Raw genomic sequence first — 16168 nt, 5'->3', positions numbered from 1 at the left:
AAAGCTAATTAAAGTATATACTAAGAAAGAAAACTCCTTGCCCATTTAAGTGTTTAAATGTTAGTACAAATTTTCTCCTGAAAGCAAAATCCTTAGCTATGTTTTCTTCAGAAATTCAAACCTTGTATTAAACGCATTTAATCTAATTTATGTACGTTTTTTTAATCTTCATACATGCTTTAAGTAGAAGTAACGAAGGAAATACGATGCGCTTTCCAATTAGACTGTCCATATAAATAGAAACATGTACGAGGTATTAGACTGTTGTAAAAAATGATTAATTTTTTGTATACTTATCCTATGTGATATGAAAGGTGTTTCGAGGTTTTAAAAGCATCAAAGTAGCAAAAAATGACCCAGTAGATCAGAAATAAAAAAATCACTTGAATACGCAATCATTGTCGTATATTTAGTATACATTTGTAGTACTTTACATAACGATATAAAAGAAAAACATAATGTACGCTTATAATAACTATTATAAGTGCAATCAATATTAAATCCATAAGTGCAATATTATTATAAATACAGTAAGTACTGAGATTAAAGAACGATATATCTGACAGCATATTTGGCACACAACACTATATTTTCTTGTACTGTAGAGACATTAGGTATTTTGGAAGCAGGAGAAGAGAAAAATGAGCAACCGCCTTCGCTGGGTATCGAACCACGGACCACTGGAATACTCGCACAGCGTGCAGAACACCACACCACGAAGACACGCTAAGAAGGCGCGAGAAATACCTTATAATACATTTATATTACTGTTCAACATCATGGCTTAATTCAAGTGAAGTTGATATTTAAATCACTACAATTTAGAGATATAAATCACAGTAAAACTATAAGTATGATGTAAATGCATTTCGTGGGCTAGAAACCAAGTATTAGGTTCAATCGATTCTTTTGGAAACCATTTATATAACAGATTTAAATATACTTAAAAATATGCTTATAAAAAATAATATTTAATAACTCAAATTATTCTAACCGTTTAAACTACTAACTACTTAAACTATTAAACTAACTATTATCTATTTAAGTATTCTTTAATATCAAGATGATGTAAAGGAAAAGAAATAATAATCTTTTTCAAAATAAACAACCCTTTATATAGGCAGTTTCAAATTTTGTAATAATTATAATAACAACAATGCCTCATGCGAAGGAATTAATTTAGTTCTATAATAACTTTCATAAAACAAAAATACATTTTTTGCCACCAGATGGCGCTGCTTGTTACTCACATTTGAAACAATCCATTGAGTACATAAATTAAATAAATACCTAAAAATTATTTCTCATATTAATGCATCGTTCTAATTACGTAAAAGGAATAATTTATGATTTATTCAGCCAACATATCCGGTTAGTAAATTTATTTCCAATGAATGAGAACTTTCTGAAAGGCATTCTTTGGGTAAATAAGACTCTTTCATTCCTTGTGATGAATAATACGAAAGAATTAATTAAATAAATTACAATAATCAAAAATAATATTGAATACCGACTGCGTTAATGCATACTGCACAATGCTGAGCAAATATATGTTTATGAACGAAATTTTAAAAAAGAAACCTTTCATGCTTTTCAAATACCTTTCTTTCGCTCGAGCACTGTTTTCAAAAGCCCATTCGTTGTCATCTAAGCCATTTTTTTCGTACAATTCCACGAATGTACATCTCCCTCAGCCGCCCAGGGCGTTAAAGGTTATAAATTTATTCAACGGGTCGGCGTCAGGAAAAGCTTTTAAAACCGAAATAAAGTGAAAATAAATTCAAAATATAAGACCGAGAAAATAAATGGCGCGAAGACTTAATAAAGGCGGATATATATATTTTTTATTATTATTATTATTTCTCTACTTCTTTTACTTTTAGAGAATATATCTTTCGCGTTTTCGGGAGAAGGGGGGAAGGGAAAGAATTTATTTTGGACAAATCCGAAAGGAAATACAGCAGATAGAGGGAAGAAGCGTAAATATTTTAAGGCGAAACCGGAAATTTAAATTGATAACGACGAAATTGAAATGACAAAGTATGAAATCCAATCTGAGAGAACTTATTTCTAAATGCATGCTCACAGACATGTATATTTATTCAAATGCATATGTTGTGTTTCAATTCCGAGAACTGGTTTGAATAAAAAATAACTCAAAAACGTGCAAAACAAATATGCCCATCTTTCTTTCAGAAATCGAATTTTAATAATCTCCAGGGAATTTTAAAATGAAAATTAAATTTTTGTTTGCTGAATTTTCTATTTCGAAAAATGTTTTGAGGAGGTTTTGCATTTTCGAAACATCATTATCATTATATTAATGAAACTGCGGAATTTTTATTTGAATTTATTTCTGGTAACGTCTAAATGCAGCATTGGATTTGAATTTATACAAACAACTAATATATCTGTGTGAGCTAAGAGTAGAACTTGTAAATACGCTTATACAATGTAAGAGTAACCGGAAAAAATGGCTATAAGCTCCATTTTCATAAAAATTATTCTTAAGCGTGCATTTCTTCTTACTGAGGTTTTTAAAACAAGGCATGCATTTTTTAAACAGTTTCATAACTGGGTGAGAAGTTTCCGTAAACATAAAAATCGATCGTATGATCCCTTAAAAGTAACAAATTTCAACCTGCAAAACACTTAATTATTCTTAAGTGTATGTTATATATACCTATACCCCATTTTTTCAGAATTTTTTAAAACTAAGATATATATTCAAGAAGCTAGAATGAAATTCATAACCATGAATTTATACTTCAGGACTCGAAGAAACAGCATACATGTGTGCTGTCCGCTACAAAGCCAAACAAAACAAGAGACTATTTTGCTTTGTAGTTTCTTTCTAATATGAACAAATCTATCAAGACAGAATTTCTAAATCTGTATAAAAACTCTTCATAATTGCTACATAAAATCAATTGATAAGAGAAAACTCAGTCTAACATTATCTTCGCGAATTTCTTACTCTTTAATTGTACTGAATATTTTATTAATTAATACTAATTAATATAGGGACCATATAAAAAGCTTGAATCTGCATTTGGAGATTATCGTCACATTCCCCATACCGAAACTATTCTAATAAATATCTAGGCAGATAATCCTCTTAACACAAGAAGTCCTAATCCTAATCTGCATATTGTGAAAAACGTTTGGAAATATAAGGTTGGAGATCAGTACTCAAGCAGATAAATTCTGTAGTTCTCTAAATATCATAAATTATTTGAGTACACGAGCGGCCAAGTGGTTAACACATGCTGAACATTTCTCTAGTTTTACTCGGGCTAGCGGTTCGAATATGTTATTTCGACTCGGGCTCAAATCTTGGCAAACAGACTGGCTGCGTGAATGTTATCATCACCTCTCCATGTGTAATATAAATATGGCCAATTTCTCTTGAAACGCTTTCTTCCCTTCAGGCAGAGAGCTCTCGAGTTCTTTACCATATTGAAAATAATCTAACCGAACTTTATTTTGTTATTTTCTCTTTTACATTATTCCTTTGGCATGTATGAGTTTTTTTTTTCATTCCCTGATATCTCATTTTACACTCTATTTCGAATTTCTTCTTGCACATTACATGGATGATCTAATTTAGGTAGACTATTTCTGACGTCTTGCTGGAATTTGCGTCCTCATTTTCACTGAAAGCTCTTGCCCAGTCACTGTTCAGGATGAAAATAAAAGAAACGAGCTTATTCATACGCCTTGCTGCTCCGGTTTGTCAATTTTCGAGCCTTGTCTCCGACTTTTCCAGCAATCGTTATTGATATTCCACATTCTGCACTATGCAGCTCCGTAAGCTTACCGAAATCAAATTTGGATTTCTTCAAAACTTTTACTTTCGATATCATGTAAAGTATAAATTCCTTATCAAGCTTGTCCAGTATCTCTACCAATGCTATCAGAAATTAAATTATTGATAAGCGCTTTAAGATCAGATGACGATATTTCTCTCATCATTGTTTCTGTCATTTCTTTGCGAATTAATTTCACCTGAGAATGTTGGGCACAGTACGTCTTTTTTACTTGTTTGACCTATTTGTTTTGATAATCCCATAAAGAACATTCGAAAAAGGTAGCCATCTGTGCACTTCTCATCGCATTTGTTTCGATTAATATTTGCCAATCAGTTTATTGGTTGTTAAATCCATGCCATAAAAATCTGTTGGCATATTTCTACCTTGCACTAACTTGGCAATGAGTGTGAATTAACGGAAATCAATCCCATTATTCTCTGAGGGTGGGTAAAAGAAATTCCAAATACTTTTCCTTTTAAGCTTGAGATGCAATTTTTGCTCCTTGAGTTCTCCTTGAGTTCTATTAAGGGTTTTCCCCTATATTTCGAACACTGAGCATGGATGAGGCTTTGACAGACAGTCCTTTCGTGTAAGTGGGTCAATAAGCTTCCTTTTAGCATCCTTTTTATCTCCTTTAGCCAAAGCCTTATTCTTGCTAGCAGCCATTTTTTTATAAACCTTACAGCACAACACACTGGAATACTTAATATATAAAATTATGAAGGAAATATTATTAGCAAATTAAATTTAAGTGAAACAAATTACTAATTTAACTGGAAAAAGTTCTTTAAATTTCTAATTTTAATAAAATTTCAGTTTTTTGGGATGGAAGACTATTCGAAGTTTATTTCAAGCGTCGCAGACTTCCCTAATTCAAAAAGGGCATCACAAATTCAGCTGCATTTTGAGAAAATAACCAACCATTTAGGAAGTTTAAAAAACTAAATAAAATATTTGGTATTGTTAACGTTTTTCTAACTAATGTTTGTTAACTAATGCTTTTTAATGTACATTGTTGATGTTTATGAATATCGTTTCGAGCTACAATTTCTATACATTCCATGAAATACGCCTAATTAGCAAAAAGCAGCTGGAATTTATTGCAAAAAATAAGGGTAAACAACAAAATAAACAGCTGTAAATCGCTCAAGAAAAACTCAGATAGACATGCTGACATATGACTATCGGAGCTTGTTAACATAGAGTTTCTTGATTTCATAGAAATTTCGAGAATCATGGCTAGAGCTTCAACAACGCGTTTTTTGAAAATTTTTATAAGATGGCAAAAAAGGGCCAAATATCATTAAGCTGATTATAAAAATTGTCAGAAATCTTGTCACAAAAATTTGTCTCTATATCTCAGATTCTAATACCTATTTTTTCTCAATTTAAAAGTCCACCAATGAAGAAAAATAAGATCTACGAATCTATGTAATAATCTAAGTAAATATAATCTACAAATAAAATGAGCGCCTGCAAATTTAATTACACAAAATACACCCTAACATTATTACACAAATGCACAAATTGATAACACAATGCATGCCATATATTGTTGTATATGTATTGTAGATCTTCAATATACAAAAATAAAAATATAATCTAGTAAGTTCAAATATTAAATGAAATTTACACTATTGAAAAGACCCATAGCGTTAAACATCAGTATTTTGGTATGAGTTCTATTCCTGATGGAATGAGTTAATATACGAGAATTAGGCCCACCAGCGGCCGAGCGGTAAAGTCCCTAAACACTGGTAATCCGGTCCGAGCTTCGAATTTCGCGAATGGGCCGGCTGCATTGGCGTTTTCGTGATTTTCCCCATGTGTATAGTGTTAATACGAGCCAGTTTCCCTTAGTCCTCCACGAAGGCATCCCTTCCTTATGCGTAGCGGATTTCATTTCGCATGTCATCCAACATAAACCAGAATTTCATTCTATAATGCAATGTTAAAAATGTAAATTAACTTTAGAACGAGACGCTCTCAAACACATGACACCTTTTTAATTAAGGCGAAACACGTAAATAATATTAATGATGTGAGAATTCACGAGTTTAGTCACGTGCAATACAAATGCAAACCAGTGCGTATTAGAAAAATCCATCATCAAGGTTTTGTCTCTAAGCAGACTGTGTTTGATAAATTTGTTTAACTTCTTAATTCATTAAATTTCCTATCGTAAATTGTGTGTATGCAAAATTAATTCCTACTACTCCTGATATTTTAGAACTGGATGCATCGTATGTTTTATTAAGTTATGTGAAGTTTTATTTAAGTTAACTAAGGCCAACACTCAAAATTGAAACTCACATTGGCTATACTATACGAACTTTATGAAAGTAACATTTAACTAAACAATGTAAGAAGAATTACTCCTAGAAAATGAAAAACATATTTAAAAAAGGCTGGATGAAAGAGCTTATCTTTCATACTAATCAAAGCGCTTATTTTCTGCATATATAGTTCGAAAGACGCATTTTGCAAACTGTGCATTCTCCTTTTAAATCATCAGTGCGAATTTAATTTATGCTCGTGATTCAATTCAACATTTTCTAAGTTTAAATCACCATGCTGGGGCTCGAGATATTCATCTGGTTTTAATTCTCACGGGATCTGAACTGCCTGGAAATTAGAAGTAGTATTAGAAGCAGCTTGGAATCCGAGGAGATAGGTTAGAGCTAATATACCTGTTGCTAGGATACCCTGTCTGCGATCGAATTTGACATTTCGGATAAGCTACGCTTAAATAACAATTACTTACGTTATTTACCTCGTGATTTTGATGGGCAGTTTTAATTAGAGCTCGCCTCGGCATGCACAAAGGTGGAATTGCGGGAATTGTTTCGCGAGGGCTGGGAAAACCTGGAACTTATTTGGATCGCTGTGTAAAAGTGACAATTTTAATGTGTTTCTTTGGTTTCCCTTCTCCGGATGAAAAGTCAGGATCTTATGGTTAAGATAAAGATCTTAAGGTTAAGGTAATGCGCTTCAATTCTGTCCTTTGATAATTATTGTTTAAAATATTTAGTTTAAAGCAGAAGTCGATGATTTGGCCTGCAATTGGATAGCATAGTACATTTCTTATTTTATGAAATGCACGGCGTAAGTTCGAAATGTGCTTGATTGGTTGTAAAACTGAAAATAAAAATTTTACGAAAATTTATACGATAAGGAATTTAAAATAAAATTTTTGACCGTCCATAGAACCGTAGGGGCAGATGGAGTGAAATTGGATAATTTGGATCGGACATAAATTTCCAACGTAAAATGAATGGATTGGCTGACATAAAATTTCTGATGTTATGTGATTGTTACGTCCTGCACTCAGAGAACTGCTGTAGCTACAGCAATACATAAGCTAAGCAGTGCTAACTAAGCAATGCATAATGAAAACCAGTTAAAGCAAAACTATGCAATCAAAGGGTATTTCGTTGTAATTGCTATTACGCATTCACGTGCGTTTACGGATTTTAATAACTTGCCATCTAGTTTAATGGATGGAAAATGATAAATAAGACTTACCGCGCTGGTATGTTGATTCAGTTTCATTAGCTCTAATAATACAAAGGTGATTACGTATGACGACAATACTGGGAGAAAAACTCTCAAAATTTCTTACCTCTAGATATTTTTTCTTTTCTCACCTGACTTCAAAAGGCTCCGTCATAGAATGTGTAGTCAGTCGCTACAAATTAAAATACAATTCTGTACATTTTGAACAGTTAGTAGAATTCTGTTTACAGTTGTAGAGACATTAGGTATTTTTTGGAAGCAGGCAAGATGAAAAATAAGCAATAGCCTTCGCCGGGAATCGAACCACGGACCTCTGGAATACCGGCCCAGCGTGCAGAACCACTACACCACGAAGGCACGCTAGAAAGGCGGGGGAAATACCTTATACAGTTATAGTTACAAATTAGGCACACCGACAATGACATAAAAACTGGATTTATTTGCATGTCGAAGATAAGTTTGGCATGACTTTCCTAAACTTGAAATTTTTTGAAAATCGATCATTGCAAACTTAAGCACATGGGACCTAATTTTCTAAAGACAGCAATTTGAAAAATCTCCGCAATATACGGTGCGTATTTCATTTCATATGTCATCCAACAAAACCAGAACTCTTCTTCATAATGCAATGTTAAAAATTTTAATTTTAAAACGAGATGCTCTCAAACACATGACAACATTTTAATGCAAAATTCTGTAACCATGGTTACCACTGTCGTTGTAGCCTGGCTTACTCTCGCACATAATTGACACATGTAACTTGTAAGTTATATTGTTGCAAATCTGACTTTAATATGGCGCGCCTGATTAGCATTTAGTAAGATATTATGATTTCGCATTCGAGAAAACAAGATTCACTCGAGAGGTTTGGCGGCTTAGGAAGAGGAGTGAGAAACCCTCGTATCCGTTCTTTGATGTATTCTACAACAATGAAGGAACTGTGCAGTAAATGTAATGGAACTATAACTGTAATTTTCTTAACGAACTACTGGTGTCCCGCCCGCATATTTCGTAAGTGCACATTTATATCGCCACCGAGAGAGTGGCTTCTAGATTGGATCAGCTTCTAGATTGGATAGCGGGCTTCAAGTAATATTTCTGTCATTTCACATGACCTTCGAGGCGATTTAGGTAAGATGGTTGAAAATATTTTGTCACACAATTTACTGTATAAAATAATTAAAGAATCGTAGATTTCGTGTGAAAATTTTCAGCGCAAAGTTAGATCAAATTTAAGCAGAATTATATACGTAAATAGTGGAAGTTTTAGCGTTTTTTATTGCAAGCTATATGAAAAAGATGTTCTATAGTAACAGCCAAAGCACAGTTTTATTTAAAGTGAACTTTACAACATATTTAGTGTGTTTGATTCACTCTTCAGTGCCTGTACAAGAAATAATCTTCAAACATAACGAATTTATCTTATTCACTACGAATATATCTAATTCTTTCCCACATGACATTTAATCTTAACAATAGTATATTAACAATGGTTAATAGGTATGTAATCTTAATAACAAGTATAGTCAGATCATTCACAATATATATTTTGAATCTTACACGTTCAAAATCAAAGGAATGAAAGCACTAAAAAAGAAATTGCTAGATTCATTGTAATATTTCTGGTTATTCTCAGCTCAATAAAAAAAATTATACACTTGAACTCTCTAAATATACTAAATCTACTAAAATTAATTACTAATATATCTACTAAAATGATAACAGCATTTAAACGCATACGTTAATAATTGCGAAATAAATAAAAAATAAAACGTAAACAATAACATGCGCCCATATGCATAAAAGATTCAGCGTCACGAGACCAATAGAAGATCATTGGTCCATTTTTTGAAACCTCTCCCTCAGTGTCGATACTGATGTGCACTTATGAGTTATGCGTCTGGCCCGTTATTTCCTGTCCTGTCCTATTGCTTTTGTCCTGCGTTTCAGAAACAAAGCAAACTGCAAGGGTTACACAAAATATGCCGAAAAAATGTAAAATAATATATTTAATGAATCTTTTGCAGCCATTAATATTTTCTTAAGATTGTAAATAGGAAACAAACGAACATACTTCAAATTAATTGGTTAATATCAAAACTAAATAAAGGAGTTTTTTCTTTCTCAAGTCATAATTCATTTGCGTTTTAAACTGTGAAGGAGTCGCAGGTATATTAACAAGTGCTTCGCATGCTTTGCCCGTGTTAACTTCGAAATGATATTATTGGAATGATAAATGAATTTTTGGCCCATATTTTATTGCAGTATAGTAAGGAAAACTATTTTGCAGTGATACACATTGCTTAGAATAATGTTGCAAAAGTCATTATTTAGAAAATAATTTCAGATTGTGGAAGACAAATCTTTGAGAATGCAGCTGGGAAGAGCTGAAAACTTTTTAAGTTTATCAAATTTCTTCCTAGAGCTGGCACATAATTCCAAATCCAGAAATAACTGGAGTATAAATGATCTTTTTCACAATGTAGTTAAGATTTTATATGAAAATTATTAAATTTATGCATATAACGAACGCAGCATGTGTTTCAACTTGCAAAATAAAAAAAAAAAATTTAATTTTAAAAGACGTCAAAACTTCCTGCTGCATTACGCGAACGATTTACACTATGTGTCTTGAATTCACGACACTGTATCTACATTAAATAATATACTGCTCTTTGATTAAATCATAACAACATAATGCAATTAGACTAATCAGTGAGGCAGTACTGTGGCATTTAAATAAACGGAACGACCTTAATGTGACGGTCTTAAATGCAATTCGAAAATCGTCAAATTCTGCATTCAAAATTTTTTATTTGGCACCAAGAAATCAAATAGCAGGAATGCAGAGGAGGCAGTAACTTTTAGACATTACCGTTTCTTTCTCTGAATTAATTATGGAATTGCAAAATGTTGAATATCGTCGTTCAATGACACTTTAAATAAGAAAGCTCACGTTTAGTAATGAGCTCCAGCCTTGGATTTAGGCCTTAGCCCACTTTATCTGCGCATAATTACCTGATTAATATTAATTAACCATTAAAAAACTGAGTGTGCTTTACTGGTATCGGTTTGGTAGACATGTTTCTCTCTCACAAAATCTTTATAATTAATTCAAGGAGAAATGAACAGATGTTTATTTCAAATAGATCAGAATTGTAAAGTGATGAAGAATCAAAGCAGAATTCACTTTAATCATTATAACTTTCAAACACTAATCATTTCTATAGATTTAGAATATACAGTGGTGGCCAAAATTGTGGACACTTTTGGAAATTTTTATGTTTTTGAACTTTGTATGCTTATAGAAAATGTTACGTTTGCCAAAATGCAAACTTGTATATATCATTTTAAAGAGAGTTTATTACTGAATTCAATACAAAACACAAAATTCAATTATTTGCAATACAAAAAAAAGTTATATGTACTTTAATATAAATAAAAAACACAGTTATGAAGTGGTTTGTAATGTCTAGCTTTCCTGGCCAATCACTGTTCTTGTTCTGAGAACCAATCAAATGTTAGTAACTGCCAGTAGAAGCTGACATCATTTTTACACTTGAAACAATTCATTATTTTGCTTTGTTCTGTAGAAGGAAGACCTGTTTCTTATGCACTGCAATTACAAGTAGGAATTTTTGTAATTTTTTTTTTAATATTTAGTCAAGAAGCAATGACATCAAATAAAATAGTAGATTGGACACCTAGAAAGAGATGTAATATTATTGTGTTACGAGAAAGTGGTCTTGCCTATGCTGAAATTGCAAGACAGGTGGGTGGTTCAGTGACTACATCTGTAGTCCGAAAGTTTTGTTTACGATATCAGGAGACAAATTCAATAAAAAGCAAAGAAGGAAAAGGCCGAAAAAGATGCACCGCATCTATTGATGACAGAAGAATAAAAAGACTATGTCTCCAAGATAGAAAAATGTCATCAGCGGCCATGAGAAATGATCTGAATGATGCTGGTGTTTCTGTCAGTTCAAGAACAATCAGGAGAAGATTAACAGATGTTGGACTGAGAGGTAGAATTCCACGAAAAAAGCCTTATCTTAATTTTCAGCAAGGAAAAAAAAAAAGACTACAGTGGGCAAAGGAACACATTAATTGGACAGATGATCAGTGGTCACAAGTTATATGGAGTGATGAAACTAAGATATCGTTATTCGGTAGTGATGGGCGAAAATATGTAAGACGTAGAATAGGAGAAGAGCTACATCCTGACTGCATTCAAGCAACTGTGAAGAACCCAGTTAGTGTTATGATTTGGTCATGCATGTCAGCAGATGGTATTGGTCGCCTTCCTGTCATCGATGGGACACTGAATGCTAGAAAATACATTGACACTATTCTAGAACCAAAACTTCTACCTTCCATCAGAGATCTCTTTCCCAACAATCCTTCGTTTATTTTTCAGCAGGATTTTGCTCCTTGCCACACGGCCAAAATATCGAAAGAGTGATTTTGTATAAGGAGCATAAAATTGTTGTCATGGCGAGGAAACAGTCTTGACCTCAATCCTATCGAAAATTTGTGGAACCGTTTGAAAACTCTTGTCCGAATGAGGCGCCCATCAAATAAAAGGGAACTAATTGAGGCTATAATTGTTTCCTGGAATCATGTAATAACGAAAGAAGAGCTTAAAACTCTTGTCAGCTCAATGAAACGTCGATGTGAAGCTGTAATCAAAAATATAGGGTATCCTACTAAGTACTGATAACTCACTGCAATCATCACTATCTAATGTATATCGATAACTATTATCGTTTAACTTTTTTTGTATTGCAAATAATTGAATTTTGTGTTTTTTATTGAATTCAGTAATAAATTCTCTTTAAAATGATATATACAGGTTTGCATTTTGTGAAACGTAACGTTTTTTATAAGCATGCAAAGTTCAAAAACATAAAATTTTTCAAAAGTGTCCACAATTTTGGCCACCACTGTAAATCTTCTTTGATAAAAATGAGAAATATCTGTCTCTTCCTTAAATTAATGTGCTTTAAATCAACAGCGTAAAAGCACTGATATATCATACAACAAAAGTTCTTGAAATAGCATTTCTGCACTTTAGGAACTGTCATCAGGAAAAAGAGCTTTAACAGCCGATGAGGATAACTCCAGAGGCGATTTTACGTTTCAAGAACTCATCTGTGCCTTTCATAATATTCTTCTTTAATGGAAGGAACGTTCCGAGGCTTTCTGCCCAGCGAAAATTTCACCGTTAGGCCTTACAAGGAAAATGGTAGATTCTATTCTTGAAGTTACCCCCATTATTGTCCCTTCGTAAATAGAGACGAAAGGACTTCGACTGCCACGGGCGCTTTTATCGTTTAGCGCTTGTAGAAAATAAGTTTTAAGAGTAGGCGAGTGAAAATAGACTCTGTTTTAAAAGGATACTTGTTGACATTTACAAATGATGTTAACGTTATCTCCATTAACGCTAATGGTTCGGCAATATTCGTTTGGTTTCCTTTGAACTGCAAACAAAAGTGCGTTATTTTGCAGCAGTTTTCCGGCAAGCTTCTTTTTAACTGATATGCAAATATTCTAGTTTTATGAATTAATAGGAAATGAAATATTTACTGAAACTGAATCTTTAATTAAGCACCATCTTGAATGGGTTGCAAAGACATTAAAAAGAAAGCAATACGTATGCGTGTATGCATCACGAGCCGGATAATTGATTTATGATGTAATTAAATGGTATATTTCATCCATTATAAAAATAAATATTAAAACCTAAGTAACAGTTTTAGGAAAGGATTCCCATTTCGAGTATTTTACTATGCTTTTTTAATTGATTCAAATGGCTGTGTTATGCTGACAATTAAGTGCTGACAATTAATATATATAATTTGAAAATTATGTTACATTAGAAAAGAGACGAAAAGGGAAAAAAATGTGTGTACCGTGGGCACGGTTAATTAATCAATGTTTATTCATATTTCACAATGTTTCACCCGAAACATGGTGTACAGCGAAGTTTTTAATGCTTTTCATGAATTTCTTTCTTTCTTTACGACTCATGGCTGCGTAAAGTTTAATCAATGGGTGCAAAATAAAGCAATTAAATAATAAATTCACTTTCATTTAATCTCTGTTTAATATTATTTACTTGTAGAGACATTAGATTGTATCAAAGCGGGAACTGAAAAAGTTCCCAATGCTCTTACCGGGATTCGAATTGCGGAGCTCGGGTGTGTTTCCAGCATTATCACGAGGGCATGCTGAACTTCCCCTTTTAAACGGGAACTGGGGATAAAGGGACTCACTCACCAAATCTTGGTGATGACTAATTATCGTCGTTCACTACCCTTTCAGCTCGAGCACCACTTGTTCCAAAACATTTAGAATGCTTTGGAACTCAGGAAACTCAATAATTACGTGCTGATAATATTGCCTTTGCTTGGATTCGAACTCTGGAATTCCCAAATATGCGTCAAACCTGCTTCCAGTTGTAGCAGGAAGGCAATGCGAAAGGGAAGGAGAGAATACCTTTTAATAACTAATTTTCTTTTAATATTCGTTTAATCTTATCGCATAACTTTAAAGCTGGTTTTAATTTCTACTTTTTTATTCTTCCATTCTCATTTCCATGAAAATCATACCGTAGTGAGTTTCCCACGTTCGGTTAATCGATTCGCTAGAAAATCATAGGCTTACTAGTTATAACTAACAGTCATTAAACATAATCTGATTTTGCTCTGCTTTAGAAAGTGTAAACAGTTAGGACAATCTTATTTTCTGGCACATAAAAGTATTAATGTAGTTTAAGTCACTTATTTTCTATTTCATTCTATTTTATCTTTTTTCCAAAGACAGCGAATATACATCTTCAGTAATTCTGACATTTGATCCCTTTAGCTGAGAAACAATTTTATTGGCTTCCGTTGCTGATACGAAAACGATACTTCTTAAGATACTTATTAAATATTCTTTAGTTACTACAATTTCACGTAAATTATTTCAATCATTTGTCCAACAGCTGTGTCGAAAACCCCTTAATCATTAGTATAAAAAGAACTTTATATTCCTCTGTCTGTCTGAACAACTCATATATTAAACTAGAAGTAACTTAAAGTCTTCCCAAATTATCTGTAATATGTCTACTTGTATATCATCTAAAAGAAAATGTAATGTACGTCTTGGGATATAAACTTTCGTAAATTCAATTTTCTTTAAAAAATTAATTTTAAAGAAAATAATTAAAATTTAATTAAAAAATACAGTTTGGGTAAATAATTAAAATCATTAAAGAGATACAGTCACCCTTTTAGAAGCCAGAGGAAGTAGTGTAAAATAAACATTTAATATTAATGCTGAATTTCTGTTTATGGCAGCTTCTGTTCTATGATTTTATAATGAGCTTACGTATTTTAGATTGGCGTATATCGTGATATGTAAATGCATATAGGGGATGTCCAGGAAGTAAGCTATAAAAAAGAAAGACATATATATTCGAAATTAGTGTGTTTATTGCACTGGAGTTTACATACCTGAAAAGTATTCGAAAAGCTTCAGCATTCCTCCTTCTGAGCACCATTTGTAACTTGGGCTATGTCTAAGCGGTATTCAGTCTCATTCCACATGTCAAACATCAACACTGAAGTGATCTCCTCCTATCGTCTCCATAATTCAGGCACGCACATCTAAAGAGATCAAGTCTTCTCTATGCCAATCGTTCTTTCTTTTTTTGCATCTACGCAAACCAAATTGAAATAAACGCATTAATTTCAGGTTTGAGTATTGTTCTTTTTCACAACTCCTTTTCCGTATAACTTGCATGTTTTGACTATAAAATATAAATGATATTTCAATAAATCAGGCTAAATAAACTTTATAGGTTTAAACTGAATGTAAACTGAAAATATTAACACTCTTTTTGTTCCATAATGCAACACAGAAAAGCATTGTATTCCAAAATGCTTTTCGGAATATAAAAAAAATTGTAGTTACTGGGATATTTAAGCATCGGAAGTTTCATGTTGTAAAGTAATATATAAGCACATTCCAGATTAATTTTTTCCCTTTCTTTATGATTTCATTGAAGGAACACATACCTTATAAAGTTACTCTGTTGCAGTCAACAGCAAATAAACTCTCTTTCGTTACTCGTTGTTTGTAACATGAAAGAACTTGCAAGAAATTAAGTCATTTTCCAATGTGTGAAAGAGTCAGCTGGTGTCCAGCCGTTAACTCTAAAGTTCTTTGGTCGAATCTAGATATCGGCAATTGGTGTCTCATGAGCCATAATTTCAAGTTGTTTCGTTTTCAGGTTAGGAAAGCATTAGATTGACAACAAAAACTTCAAGATTTCACAGAACACAGAAATAACATTTAGTAAAGGAACTACATTATATTACTTCCGCCTATAGCAGCCAGGTGACAGGTGACGAAGGACGGGGACGCCGGGTGTTTAACAGAGGTAAACAGGCATATGTCCTCCCCGGTTATGCATTTATAATTATATCAGTATATATCTACTGACTGTATTTGAATATGCATTGCATAGATATTTTAAGAATAACATTTTGCTTTTGTATTGGTCATATGTTCGGATTTTTATTTGAGTTTATTATTATAATTATATTTTAATACTGTTGGTATTTAAATTGCAATACCATTCTGTTGTACGAATATGACTTTCTTTTGTATAGAATATCTATATCTAACATTGTATACTACTACTCTTTAACTTTACGTTTTGCATTGATATGCATAGTCCTTTAACTTTGTATTGTTTTGCACTGATGGTTCATGAAATATTAACATTTGTAATTACATACTCGTGTTTGCATTATATTGTACTGTTGGACTTGTATTGTATTATACAGTCT

At 32.6% G+C, this 16168-nt stretch overlaps 1 pseudogene; it reads right to left on the bottom strand.

Moving 5' to 3' along the window:
• Positions 1 to 3707: 3707 nt before the first annotated feature.
• On the bottom strand, positions 3708 to 4478 carry LOC118196532 (small ribosomal subunit protein eS1 pseudogene; annotated as a pseudogene).
• Between the last annotated feature and the right edge of the window lie 11690 nt (positions 4479 to 16168).

The sequence above is a fragment of the Stegodyphus dumicola genome, chromosome 1, assembly GCF_044657685.1.
Source record: "Stegodyphus dumicola isolate Sdum_Otavi_A_Nest chromosome 1, ASM4465768v1".
Taxonomy (NCBI): domain Eukaryota; kingdom Metazoa; phylum Arthropoda; class Arachnida; order Araneae; family Eresidae; genus Stegodyphus; species Stegodyphus dumicola.
Note: the sequence above shows the minus strand (reverse complement) of the source record. Positions and strands in the feature narration are given on the sequence as shown.